The sequence below is a fragment of the Alexandromys fortis genome, unplaced genomic scaffold, assembly GCF_014885135.2.
Source record: "Alexandromys fortis isolate MF-2015 unplaced genomic scaffold, M_Fortis_MF-2015_v1.1 scaffold_105, whole genome shotgun sequence".
Lineage (NCBI taxonomy): Eukaryota > Metazoa > Chordata > Mammalia > Rodentia > Cricetidae > Alexandromys > Alexandromys fortis.
The window spans coordinates 5,701,584-5,714,086 of NW_026068011.1; positions in this window are offsets into that span (position 1 = coordinate 5,701,584).

Here is a 12,503-nt window from a genome sequence, read left to right on the forward strand (position 1 = left end):
TTTTTTTTAACATGGCTGCAACTCAACACTTGCTATACTTGTCTATTGTTCTCGAATATTTTATGCAATAAATATTGTGCTCAAATAATATAATGAGGTCATTTGTTTTTTTTCTCAATTTTGTTTTTAATTTTAACTTTTAGCTTGTGTTTGCTAGTCATGAGAAAAAATCATGAACAAAACATCATTTGGTAAGGAGTAGAGATGAGAAATGAGAATGAATCATTCCTGTGTAAAACTTTACAGTGCTGAGACCTAAGAACAGTACATTTATGGCTTAGAATGAGCACAGCCTATTATAAAAAATAAATTAATTAGAAATTACATATCACCTGTACTTAATCTAGCAGAGAGTATTAAGACAGGATGTGAATACTACCTAAAGTTGCTTAAAATGTCCTTGTTCATATATTTAATATATGGTTTTTTACTTAAAAATAATGATCACAGCAGAAATATATTAATCTTAATTGTATCATGTTAAGCTTAAACATTTTGGAATATTAGCAAGTTATGTTTTTATGATAAATGTTCAAATGATAGTCAAAATTTGAGGGTATCTTGTATAATCCTCAAAAATATCTATCCTAAATATTCTGAATTGTTGATTATTTGAGTTACAGATTGGATATATAACCACATATCTATACATTTATATAATATGTAACAAATGTACTTTGCTATGATCTTTCCTAACTGGTAGTAAGCCTCTCCATTTCAGGGGCTTTACAACAATGCCTTTCTCCCTATTGGTGATTCTAGTTTGTAATTCACTGAAAGGGATGGTACAATACCAGCTCTTTTCAACCATATCTTTAGAAATATAACATTGGCTGAAAGCGCTTCCACTTCTTTCTCTTGTGCCTTTGTCCTACCAGCTTCCCTTGTCTAAACACATACCCAGTTAAGATGAAGGTTTAACACTGCCTTTCATGGAGGGCCCATCTATATCTCAACACAGAATGGGATAAAGTAAGATAAGAGCTATCATGTTCAAGCTTGGTAGTTTATTTTTAGTAAAACATGGTATAGATCTACCCCTTAGACATTAAGGCTGCTTCACATCGGTGGTTCTTCTATTGAATTCACAACCCTTTCTTTTTTTCTCTCTATTTTTGGAACAAATAAAATGTATTTCTTACTTTAACTATTATCCTTCTAAATCCATTAACCTATTATATGAAATTATCTTAATGTTGTCTTGAACTTAAGTATATCTGGAGTATAGTATATTATGATATTAATAGTAGTTTTTTTATTCAACAAGATATCTTAAAGGTAGTAAAAAAATACACAAATTAACAGAATCTGAAATGAAAATGAGGACATAACAGCAGACACAAAGGATATCCAAGTAATCATGAATTCATACTTAAAAAAATCTGTATTTCAGAAAATTAAAAAATCTAAAAGAAATGAACAAATTTCTAGATTGATAACACTTCCCCAGGTTAAATCAAGGTCAGATAAACAATTTAAATAATGTATAACCCCTAAGGAAATAAAAGCAGTTGTTAAGTCTTCCAACCATAAAAAAAAAAACCCAGGCATAAGGTTTTAACACAGAATTCTACCAGACTACTAAAACTTCCAAATTATTTCATGAAACAGAAAGAGAAATAGCATTGCCAATTGAGTTTATAAGGCCACAGTCATCCTGATACCCAAACCACACAAATGTTCAACAAAGAAAGAAAATTACAGACCAATATCTCTCATGCCCATTTATGCAACATATACTCAATAAAATACTTACAAACTGAATTGAAGAACACATCAAAATGTAATCCACCATGATCAAGTAGGCCTTAATTCAGAGATGCATGGTTGGTTCAACATAAGAAAATCTGTCAATGCAATCTTCCATATAAACAAACTGAAAGAAAAAAACCTCATGATCACTCTCACTAGAGAATGAAAAAGGCTTTGACAAAATCCAATGCTTTTTCATGATAAGAATTTTAGATCAAAAATACAGAATACATACATAAACATAGTAAAAACAATATACAGCAAGCTGTTAGCCAACATCATATTAAATATAGAGGAATTCAAAGCAATTCCACTAATTTCAGGAACAAGACAAGGCTACCTAGTCTCCCCATATCTACTTGGGTATTATATTAAGTTCTAGCTAGAAGAATAAGACAACCAAAGAAGATCAAGTGGATACAATTTATAGCAGAGGAAGTTAAAGTATTGCTTTTGCAGATGATAATATACATAAGAGATCCCCAAAATTTCTACCAGGGGACTACTGCAGCTGATAAACTCCTTCAGATAAATAGCTGGATATAAGATTAAATCCCCCCCCCAAAAAAAATCAGTAGGATTCCTATGTATTTATAAAAAAATGTGTGGAGATAATAATCAAAGACACAACTATCACAATAGCCACAGAAATAAAGTATGCTGGTGAAACTCTAACCCAGCATGTGAAAGACTTGTATGAGAAGAACCTCAAGTCTTTCAAATAAGAAATTAGAGAAGATATTAGAAGACTGAAAGATCTCCCATGCTCATGGCCATATTACCAAAAGTAAGATTTAACATAAAGCCATAAAATTTCCAACAAAATTCTTTAAAGACACTGTTTCTTGTTGTATCTATTGCTGTGAAGAGATACCATGACCACAACAACTCTTAAAAAGGAAAGCACTTTGAGGTGAGGCTGGCTTACAGTTTCAGAGATTTAATCCATTATCATTATGGTAGGGAGCAAGGCAGACTACAGAAACAAGCATATCCAACAGAATACAAGAGATAGAAGAAAGAACCTCATATTCTGAAGATACCATGGAGAAAATAAACGCATTGATAAAAAAAATAGCAAATCCAACAAACCTCATCACAAAACATTAAAGAAATCTGGGACACAATAAAAAGACCAAACCTAAGAATAATAGGGGTAGAAGAAAGATAAAATGGCTGAATAACACTTTTAAAAAAGTTTAACATCCTTAGTCATCGAGGAAATGCAAATCAAAGTGATTCTGAGATTCCATCTTCAACCTTTCAGAGTGGCAAAGACAAAAAGACAAGTTAACAGCTCATGATGGAGAGGATGTGGAGCATGGGGATCACTCCTCCATTGCTGATTGGAGTGCAAAGTTGTACAAACACTTTGGAAATCAATAGGAAAGTTGCTTAGAAAATTGGAATCTACCTCAAGACAAAGATATATCATTCTTTGGAATACCCAAGGGATGCTCCATCATACCACAAAGACAACTTCTCATCAACTATATTCATTGAAGCTTAATTCACAATGGCCAGAACCTGGAAACAACCTAGATTGTATCAACAAAATTGCAAAAAGGAAATGATTACCAAAGATGTTTAACATCTTCTTAAGTGTCTTTCAGCCATTTTAAGTTCCTTTGTTGAGAGTTCTCTATTTAGGTCTGTACTCCATTTTTTAATGGATTATTTGTTCTTTAGAGACAATTTTCTTCAGTTCTTTGTATATTTTGGAGATCAGACCTCTGTCTGATGTGGAGATGTGAAGATCTTTTTCCATTCTGTAGGCTGTTGTTTTGTCTTGTTGAGCATGTCCTTCACCACAGAAGCTTTTCAGTTTCAGGAGGTCCCATTTATTAATTTTTTTCTCTCAGTATCTGTGCTGCTGGCATTACATTTAGGAAGTGGTCTCCCATCTCAATGCATTCTAGTGTACTTCCAACTTTATCTTCCATAAGGTTCAGTGTGGCTGGCTTTATGTTGCCAAGATCAAAAACATTGATGACAGTTAATGCTGGAGAGGTTTCCAGGTTAAGATGCAGCAAAGAAAAAGAATTACATGAACACTGATGCAAAAATACTAAATAAAATACTGGCAAGCAAAATCCAAGAACACATTTTTAAAAAGTCTTCCACCATAATGAAATAGGTTTGTGCTAGAGAAGAAGTGATAATTAAACATATGAAAATCTGCCAATGTAATTCATCACATAAACAAACTGAAAGAAAAAAGGCATATGATCATCTCATTAGACACTTAAAAAGCTTTTTGACAAACTCCAACATCCCTTCATGATAAAGGTTGTGGAGAGAACAGAGATACAAAAAAACATATCTAAATATAATAAAAGCAATATACAGCTAGTCAACAGTTAACATCAAATTAAGTGGAAAGAAACTCAAAGCGATTCCACTAAAATCAGGAACAAGACAAGGCTGTACACTATTTCCATATCTGTTCAATATAGTACCCGAGATTCTAGCTAGAGCAACAAGGTATCACAAGGAGATTCAGTGGATACAAATTAGAAATGAAATCAGTCTTTCACTATTTTTACATGAGATGACAGTATATGTGACCCCAAAAATTCTACTAGGAAACTCTTATAGCTGATAAAAACTTTCAATAATATGACTTGATTCAAGATTAATTTAAAAAAAATAGTACTCCTCTATAAATGAATCATAAATGAACTGAGAATGAAATAAGAGAAATAACAACATTTACAATAGCCACAAATAATATAAAATGTCTTGGGGTAACTCTAGCCAAACAAGTTAAAGTTTTATATGATAAAAATTTTATTTCTTCAAAGAAGTAAATTTGGGAACTGGTGATAAATGCAAAGATCTCCCATTGACATTTATTGGTAGAATTGGCACAGTAAAAAATGCCAATCATAACCGAAACAATCTATAGATTCAATGCAATTCCAAGCACAACTCTTCACAGACCCTGAAAGAAAAAGAATACTCACTCAACAATGTTCATAGCAGCATTGTTCATAATAACCAGAACCTGGAAACAATCATATCACCCTCAACCAAAGAATGAATAAAGAAAAGTGGTATATCTACACAATAGATTATTACTCAATGGAAAAAATGATATCATGAAATTTATAGGCAAACAGATGAACTAGAAATAAAAAAAAAAAATCCTGAGGGAGGTAACTAGACCCAGAAAGACAAACATGGTATATACTCACTCATAACTAGATATCAGATGTAAAACACAGGACTGCCAGGCCACAATCCTCAGGCTTTGTGATAAGCTAGGTAACAAAGAGGACCCTAAGAGATGGAAATAGATGAGATGTCCTGGATAAACTTGCTGTGGGGCCTAGGGAGTTGAGGTGAAGTGGTGGAGGATGGGAACATGAGGGATCAAGAAGGTTAAGTTAAGGGTGAAATGAATAAGGAGAGTAATGAAATAGACATCTTGATAGAGTGAACTATTATGGGATTAAGGAGAAAAATGGTGACATGGAAATTCCCAGGAATCAACAAAAATATCCCCAGATAAGACTCCTAGCAATCTTGGAAAGGGTTCCTGAATCATCCCTCCCCTGCAATCAGATGGGTGACTACTCTAATTATCATCATAGAGCACTGGGCAGAGTTCCAGGAGGTCACTGAAGAGAGAGAGAAGGGATTATAGGAGCAAAGGAGGGTGTCAAGATCATGACAGAAAAACCCACAGAAAAAGCTGATGAACTGATGTTGTGGGAAGTCACAAACTCTAGAAGAAAGGCTAGGGAGCCCACATGGGACCAAACTAGGCCTCTGTGTCTGAGAGGTAGTTGTGTAGCTTGATCTTCTGTGGGACCACTAGCAATGGGACCCTGACCTCTCTCTGGTACAGGATGATGTAGGAGGGTCTTCTTTCTATGTGTTGCTTTCATTGGTTGAATAAAGAAGCTGTTGGCTTTTTTTAATAGGGCAGAAAAATAGGTGGGCAGAGTAGACAGAACAGGATGCTGGGAGGAAGAAAGCAGGCAGAGAAAGCAGCAATAGAGCTAGCTGTCAGGTCAGACATGCTGAATCTTTCCCGGTAAGCCATGGCCTCATGGTGATATATGGATTATTAGAAATGGGTTGAATCAAGACGTGAGAGTTAGCCAATAAGAGGCTAGATATAATGGTCCAGGCAGTGTTTAAATTAATACAATTTCCATGTGGTTATTTCAGGGTTAAGCTAGCTGGGCCAGAAATGCAGCCACTCCTCTACAACAACAGGAGATGGTACTTTGGAGCCTATTCCCTAGTGGGGGATGTCTTCTTCATCCTTGATGCAGGCAGGGGGAGCTTGGTCCTGTCTCATCTTCCTATGCTGTGCTTTTTGATTCCCAAGGGAGACCTTACTCTAAGCTTTGTTTATTCTTAAGACTTTACTCAATCTGAATGGAAACAGCGAAGTAGATAGGGAGGTAGGGGTAGGGAACAGGAGAAAGGAGAGAAGGAACATTGCAATTAGTATGTAGAATAAAATAAAGAAAAAAATTAATAAAGTGAGACAACAAAAATTTATAAATTAAAAAAGTATTCAGAGAGTCAGTCATATGTCTATGACATGGGATAACCATGATCTCCGTTGCTGGAGAAGTGGATTGCATTCCTGGAGTTAAGACTTTTTTCTTTGCATGAAGAAATAAATGTGAAGTGGGGGCCATGGTGGAAAAGGAAGCTTAAAAGATATCCCACACTCACTCAGAGTGAGAATAATAGAGGGTTATTTACTTAGGGGTAGTCTCACAAGTCACGAACTAAGCTTTCCAAGTGTTGCAATTTCAGGACTAAGCCATCTCAGCAACTGTTAAAATATGATTTGCTTTAAGCTTAGGCAGGAGAAATATCATATGTTGCAGGAGAAAAGGATTTTTTCATACATAGTCACTGTTTTAAGATACATAATTAATAAATACCTGGACTGAAATCATACTTACATACACATTTTGTTTTCTGGGAATTGGTAGAATTGTTAGGGAGAATACATTCTATAACACCTAAGAATTGTCAACAAAAATGAGAGATAAATATCAGCAGACCATTTCCTTGGATACTCCTTTACATTAGAGTACTACACTGACAGGGTAAATTGAAAGTCACAAGAAACACCACAGTGAGTCAACAAAAAACAAATCAGCAAAAACGACTGAGGATATGGGAACCACCAAGAGAGCTAGCCACCCTTAACTGGGAAGGTGGAGGAGTAAGATAGAGTCTAAATGTGCATAGGATTTTTTCCTGATTTATATATGGGCAAGATATGATCTTTTTAATTCTAATGGAATACTGAAACACCCAGAGGTCACCGGAAAGATGTTCTGTAATTAAGATTCAGCCAATCTTGCTCTTATAACCAGATACCTAGAATATTTCAATATAATTATTGAAACTCTGTCTTTGAAATGAGAACATTCCATGAATTAAACAGTCTCCTCAGAAGTTAACAAAAGCTCATGAAGATATGTCAGAAGTATAAATATTGCCTTTGACTGAGATGATAAAGCTACTTATATATTGCCTGCCTGCTTCTTAGAATGACTTGAGAGAATTTATGCTACCAAACTACTTTGAACTTAACAAGATAAAATTTAAGACAGATAATCAATTATTAACAAACAGGCACTGGTACAGTAGACCATGTCACAATAAAGAGAATCCATACCACACAGAACTAAGGCAGATGTTACAACAGGGAAGAACAGACATTCAGGTAACTAATGCAACTATATCCCAGATGCCGAACCTCTTTGAAAGACAGTTTACTCTTAAAGAGGAAAAAAAAAAAAATAACTGCTTCTACCATATGATCCAGATAGTCCACACCCAAGCAAAATATGAGCGTAGATTGACACAAATATTTGTAAATAAATGTTCACATCATTAGTTTTGATAGTTTGATTGTGAAATGTGTCATTTCCAGTATACACTAAACACTTAACAATTTATTGTATACCTATAAAGTGAAATATTATTGGCAAGGAAAAGGTAAAGGATAAAGTATAGAAACAATGCTATCTTTTCAACAGAATTATATAGAGTAAAAATCCTAAGAGTTCAGACTATATGAGTAATTTATAGGGAAGTCATAAAATGAAAATAATCTGTAGTGTCAGAAGATAGATCAATTACCCTAGAAACTAAAAAGAGAAGGGCTTTAGAAATAGATCATACACCTGTTTTCTGACAGGGAACCTGAGCACACAACCACCTGTAACTGCAGCCCCCAATGATCAGATACCTTATGTCCTCTGGGGTCACCTGCAGGTGCATGTGCAAAATACTGAAATGTACATAAGTGAAAATAGAAAAACAATTTAACATGTAAAATTCTAAATTAAAAGTTTGAATAAATTTCACAATTTTCTCCATTAAAATATGAAAGAAATGCAAATGAATTCTATCTCACTATAATATAATGTACTTCCACATGAACTCTTGAGAACTTTAATTATGTGACAAAGAACATACAGGCAAGCAAAATGAAAAAAATGCTATTTTCAATTTGTGCAACTCTCATCAAAGTACGTGTAAAAAGTATATGAAAACAGACCAAAATTAGAATGTGTGATTGAATAAGAAAATATACAAAATGAATTTCCCTGCAATTCTTCATTGATCAACTCTTAAAAACTGAAGGAAAGAAAAATATTCACTTCTGAACACTGTGGAGTATATGTATCAAAATAATTGCTAATGTAAATGATGAATTTTGGCAGATATATGAGAAAGCATGGATGATGGAAACCAATATTTGGCAATTTGAACATGACAATTCATTTTTTTTATTTTTCTATTCAAATGTTTACACTTCCTTCCCTCCTTCCAATTCCCTCCTGCTCCCCCACACCCCCTCCTCCCTCCCCCTTCCTGCTTGAGAGAGGGCAAGGAACCTTGCCCTATGGGAAATCCAAGGCCATCCCCCCTATATCCAAGCCTAGGGAGCTGTACATCTATATAGACTAGGGTCCCCAAAAGGCAGAACATCCCGTAAAAACAAATCCCAGGGCCTTTATCAATGGCTTCTCAGTCAGCCCCCATTGTCAACTGCAATCAGAGAGTCTGGTTTGATCACATGCTCATTCAGACCCGGTCCAGCTCGATTTGGTGAGCTCACATTAGAACAGGCACATTGTCTCTTTGGGTGGACCAACCCCTCTAGGTCCTGACTTCCTTGCTCATCTTCTCCCTCCTTCTGCCCTTCAAGTGGAGCTTGGCAGCTCAGTCCATTGCTCTGATAAGGGTCTCTGTCTCTATCTCCATCTGTCGCCAGTCCAAAAACTCAAAAACACCAATGACAGCCTTTTCTGGAGAGGTTGTGGAGTAAGGAGAACACTCATCCATTGCTGGTAGGAATGCAAACTTGTCCAACCACTTTGGAAAGCAGTGTGGAGGGGTTCTCAGAAAATTCGGGATCAACCTACCCCATGATCCAGCAATACCACTCTTGGGAATATACCCAAGAGATGCCCTATCATACTGCAAAAGCATTTGTATAACTATGTTCATAGCAGCATTATTTGTAATGTCCAGAACTTGGAAACAACCTAGGTGCCCTTCAATGGAAGAATGGATGAAGAAAGTGTGGAATATATATGCATTAGAGTTCTACTCAGTGGTAAAAAACAATGACATCTTGAATTTTACATGCAAGTGGATGGAAATAAAAAACACTATCCTGAGTGAGGTAACCCAGACCCAAAAAGATGAATATAGTATGTACTCACTCAATAGAGGATTCTAGCCATAAATAAAGGACATTGAGCCTATAATTCATGATCCTAGGAAAGCTAAATAAGAAGGTGAACCCAAAGAAAAACATGTAGTTATCCTCCTGGATATTGGAAGTAGACAAGATTGCCAGGCAAAAATTGGGACCTTGGGGGTAGGGGTGGGGTGGGGGTAAGGGGAGATGGAGAGAGAGTAGTGAGAAGGGGAGGATGGGAAGAGTTTAGAGGAATGGGACAGTTGGGATGGAGGAAGGGTGGATAGAGGAGCAGGGAAATATATATCTAAATTAAGGGAGTCATTTTAGGATTGCCAAGAGACTTGACTCTAGAGGGGTTCCCAGGTGTCCAAAAAGATGTTCTCGCTTGTTCCTTAAGCAGCTAAGTGTTGATTTAGGAGCGGCGGGGCTGCGTCCCCGGCACCCGGCCGCCCTCATGGTTAGGTTATGCCCGAAATAATTACACGGAAACTGTATTCTTTCAAACACTGCCTGGCCCGGCTAGGTCCAGCTTCTTATTGGCTAGCTCTTACATATTGTTCTAACCCATTTCTAATATTCTGTGTAGCCCACAAGCTGGCTTACCAGGGAGGATCTTAACCTGCGTCTGTCTGGAGCTGGAGAATCATGGCGACTCTCTCACTAAGCTTCTTTCTCCCAGAATTCTCTTCTGTTTTCTCCACCCACCTAATTTTCTGTCCTATGAGGGCTGAGGCAGTTTCTTTATTATTACAAGACCCACCTCCATCAGCTAAGGAGAGGGCTCCTGAACTGGCTCTATCCTATAGCCACACTGATGAATATCTTGCATAGCACCATAGAACCTTCACCTGGCCATGGATGGAGATAGAGCAGAGACCCACATTGGAGCACTGGAGTGAGCTACCAAGGTCCAAATGAGGAGCAGAAGGAAGGAGGACATGAGCAAGGAAGTCAGGACTGTGAGGGGGCACCCACCCACTGAGAAGGTGGGACTGATCTAATGGGAGCTCACCAAGGCCACCTGGACTGGGACTGATGGAGCATGTGATCAAACAGGGCTCTGTGAATGTGGCTGACAAGGAGGGCTGACTGAGAAGCCAAGGACAATGACACTGGGTTTTGATTCTACTGCATGTACTGGCTTTGTGGAAGCCTAGTCTGTTTGGATGCTCACCTTCCTAGTCCTGAATGGAGTGGGGAGGACCTTGGATTTCCCACAGGGCAGGGAATATTGACTGTTCTTTGGATTGGAGAGAGAGGGAGAGGGGGAGTGGGAGGAAAGGGAGGGAAATGGGAGGAGGTGGAAATTTTTAATAAAAAAAATCTTATGTGATCTTTCCTTAGAGTTTTCTCTAAGATATTTTACATGTTCTATGAAAGTTCTTGCATTAAATTTGTGGTACAGAAACCCTGATCTTTAGTTCCTCTTGAATATCTTCTACATAACAATGCTGTACACCTTCTTTTGTTGTTAAACTAATATATATGGGAATACTGTAAGCTTTCTGCTCTGATGGTCAAGTTAGTATTTGTACCATATTCGCATTTGGAGGGTATTCTTTTTGTTGTTGCTGTTAGGTCTTTGGTCTCACAGATAAACTCTTTAAAAGTTAGGGTTTTTTTTACACATTATGCAGTATAACATCTTTTAAAGCCTATATTTTAGCACTTTCTGGGTCAGTGCATAAAAGAATATGAGCATTGAATAATTAAAGGGCAATTTCCTCCACTGCTCCTTTGACTCAGCCTGTAGATTAACATCGACTGCTTCTAGAGTCAAGTAATTTTAGCATCCTGGCAGAAAAGTCTTTAGGCATATCAAGTTTCCCAATGGATAAAATCTACTCCAAATTCATATTATTGACAGGCCTTCTATAAGTTCTCAAGCACAAATGAACTCATGCTTTTTAGCTGAGTACACTGAGGTCGATCTTAACAAGTCTCTTGGGAGCATGCATGAATTTGGGTAGGCAAGATTGGAGGCAGATGGATTGTATGGAAAAGAAGCCATGATCAAGACAAAGAAAACTAGATCTGCCAAAGATAATTGAGTGTAAGGCAGGAAAACGGAACATTCGGTATATTTGTGTGAGATAGTACATGTGTTCTTGATTTTACATTCCTATGTGAAACTATTTCTTTAATTAAAGTAAGTACAACAAGCAATATATAAGCCAGGTGAGTGTCAGCGTATCATGAATATGACAGAAAAGGTGGCGTGTTAAGACACTGATGTTGTGATCAGTAAATTAGTAAAACATTTGCAAAATGTATAGCACAGCTGCTGGCTCAGGTGTGCCTTCTATCAAAGTTAGCTATTATTAGCATCATTATTGTGTTCATTTTGGTGTTACTTCTATGATGGGTAAAGCATACGAAGAATGAAATAAGTATCAGCCAAACCCAGGAAGCATCAAAGCATAAGCTTCTTTGAATAAAAATGTAGAAGTTAATTTTGGTTTAATCATTTGGTTTATTTGAAGAGTAGCAACAGGCTGGTAATAATGGAAAAGTAGGTAGGACATTAACAAAAGTGTTTCAGTGCCCACTTAAAGAATTTATAGTTAATGTGGCCTAGTAAAACAAGTCACAGAAGTTAATTGAGCATAAAAGGAATATAGTTGGGACTATTCTTTAAGAAAACTAGTTATGGAATTTATTGAGAACAGAGAGGAGAAAGCGGGTTTCTAGTTAAAAGAATCCCTGGAGCTGGCATTCAGTGGTAGTGCACTAGTCAAGCCTGCAGAACACCTTGTGCTCTGTCCTCCAATGTTACTTTCCTTTATTCTTTTGTTTGCTTGCTTATTTGATACTAACAGTCCTTCATTCTATTTCTAGATTACTTCTCAGGTTAAGCATAGCATGTCCAAGTATCTACTTTATATTGCATTTCCTATTTTGTATATCAGATCTGTAACTTCAACAATCACCGTGGGGTAACAGAAGTGATAGCCATATCATCCTCACATCCAATAAAGGATTGTTTTGCAAATATTGTGATAAGTGAATATTGACTTATCAAGTATAATGTGGGATTAAGATGTTTCTT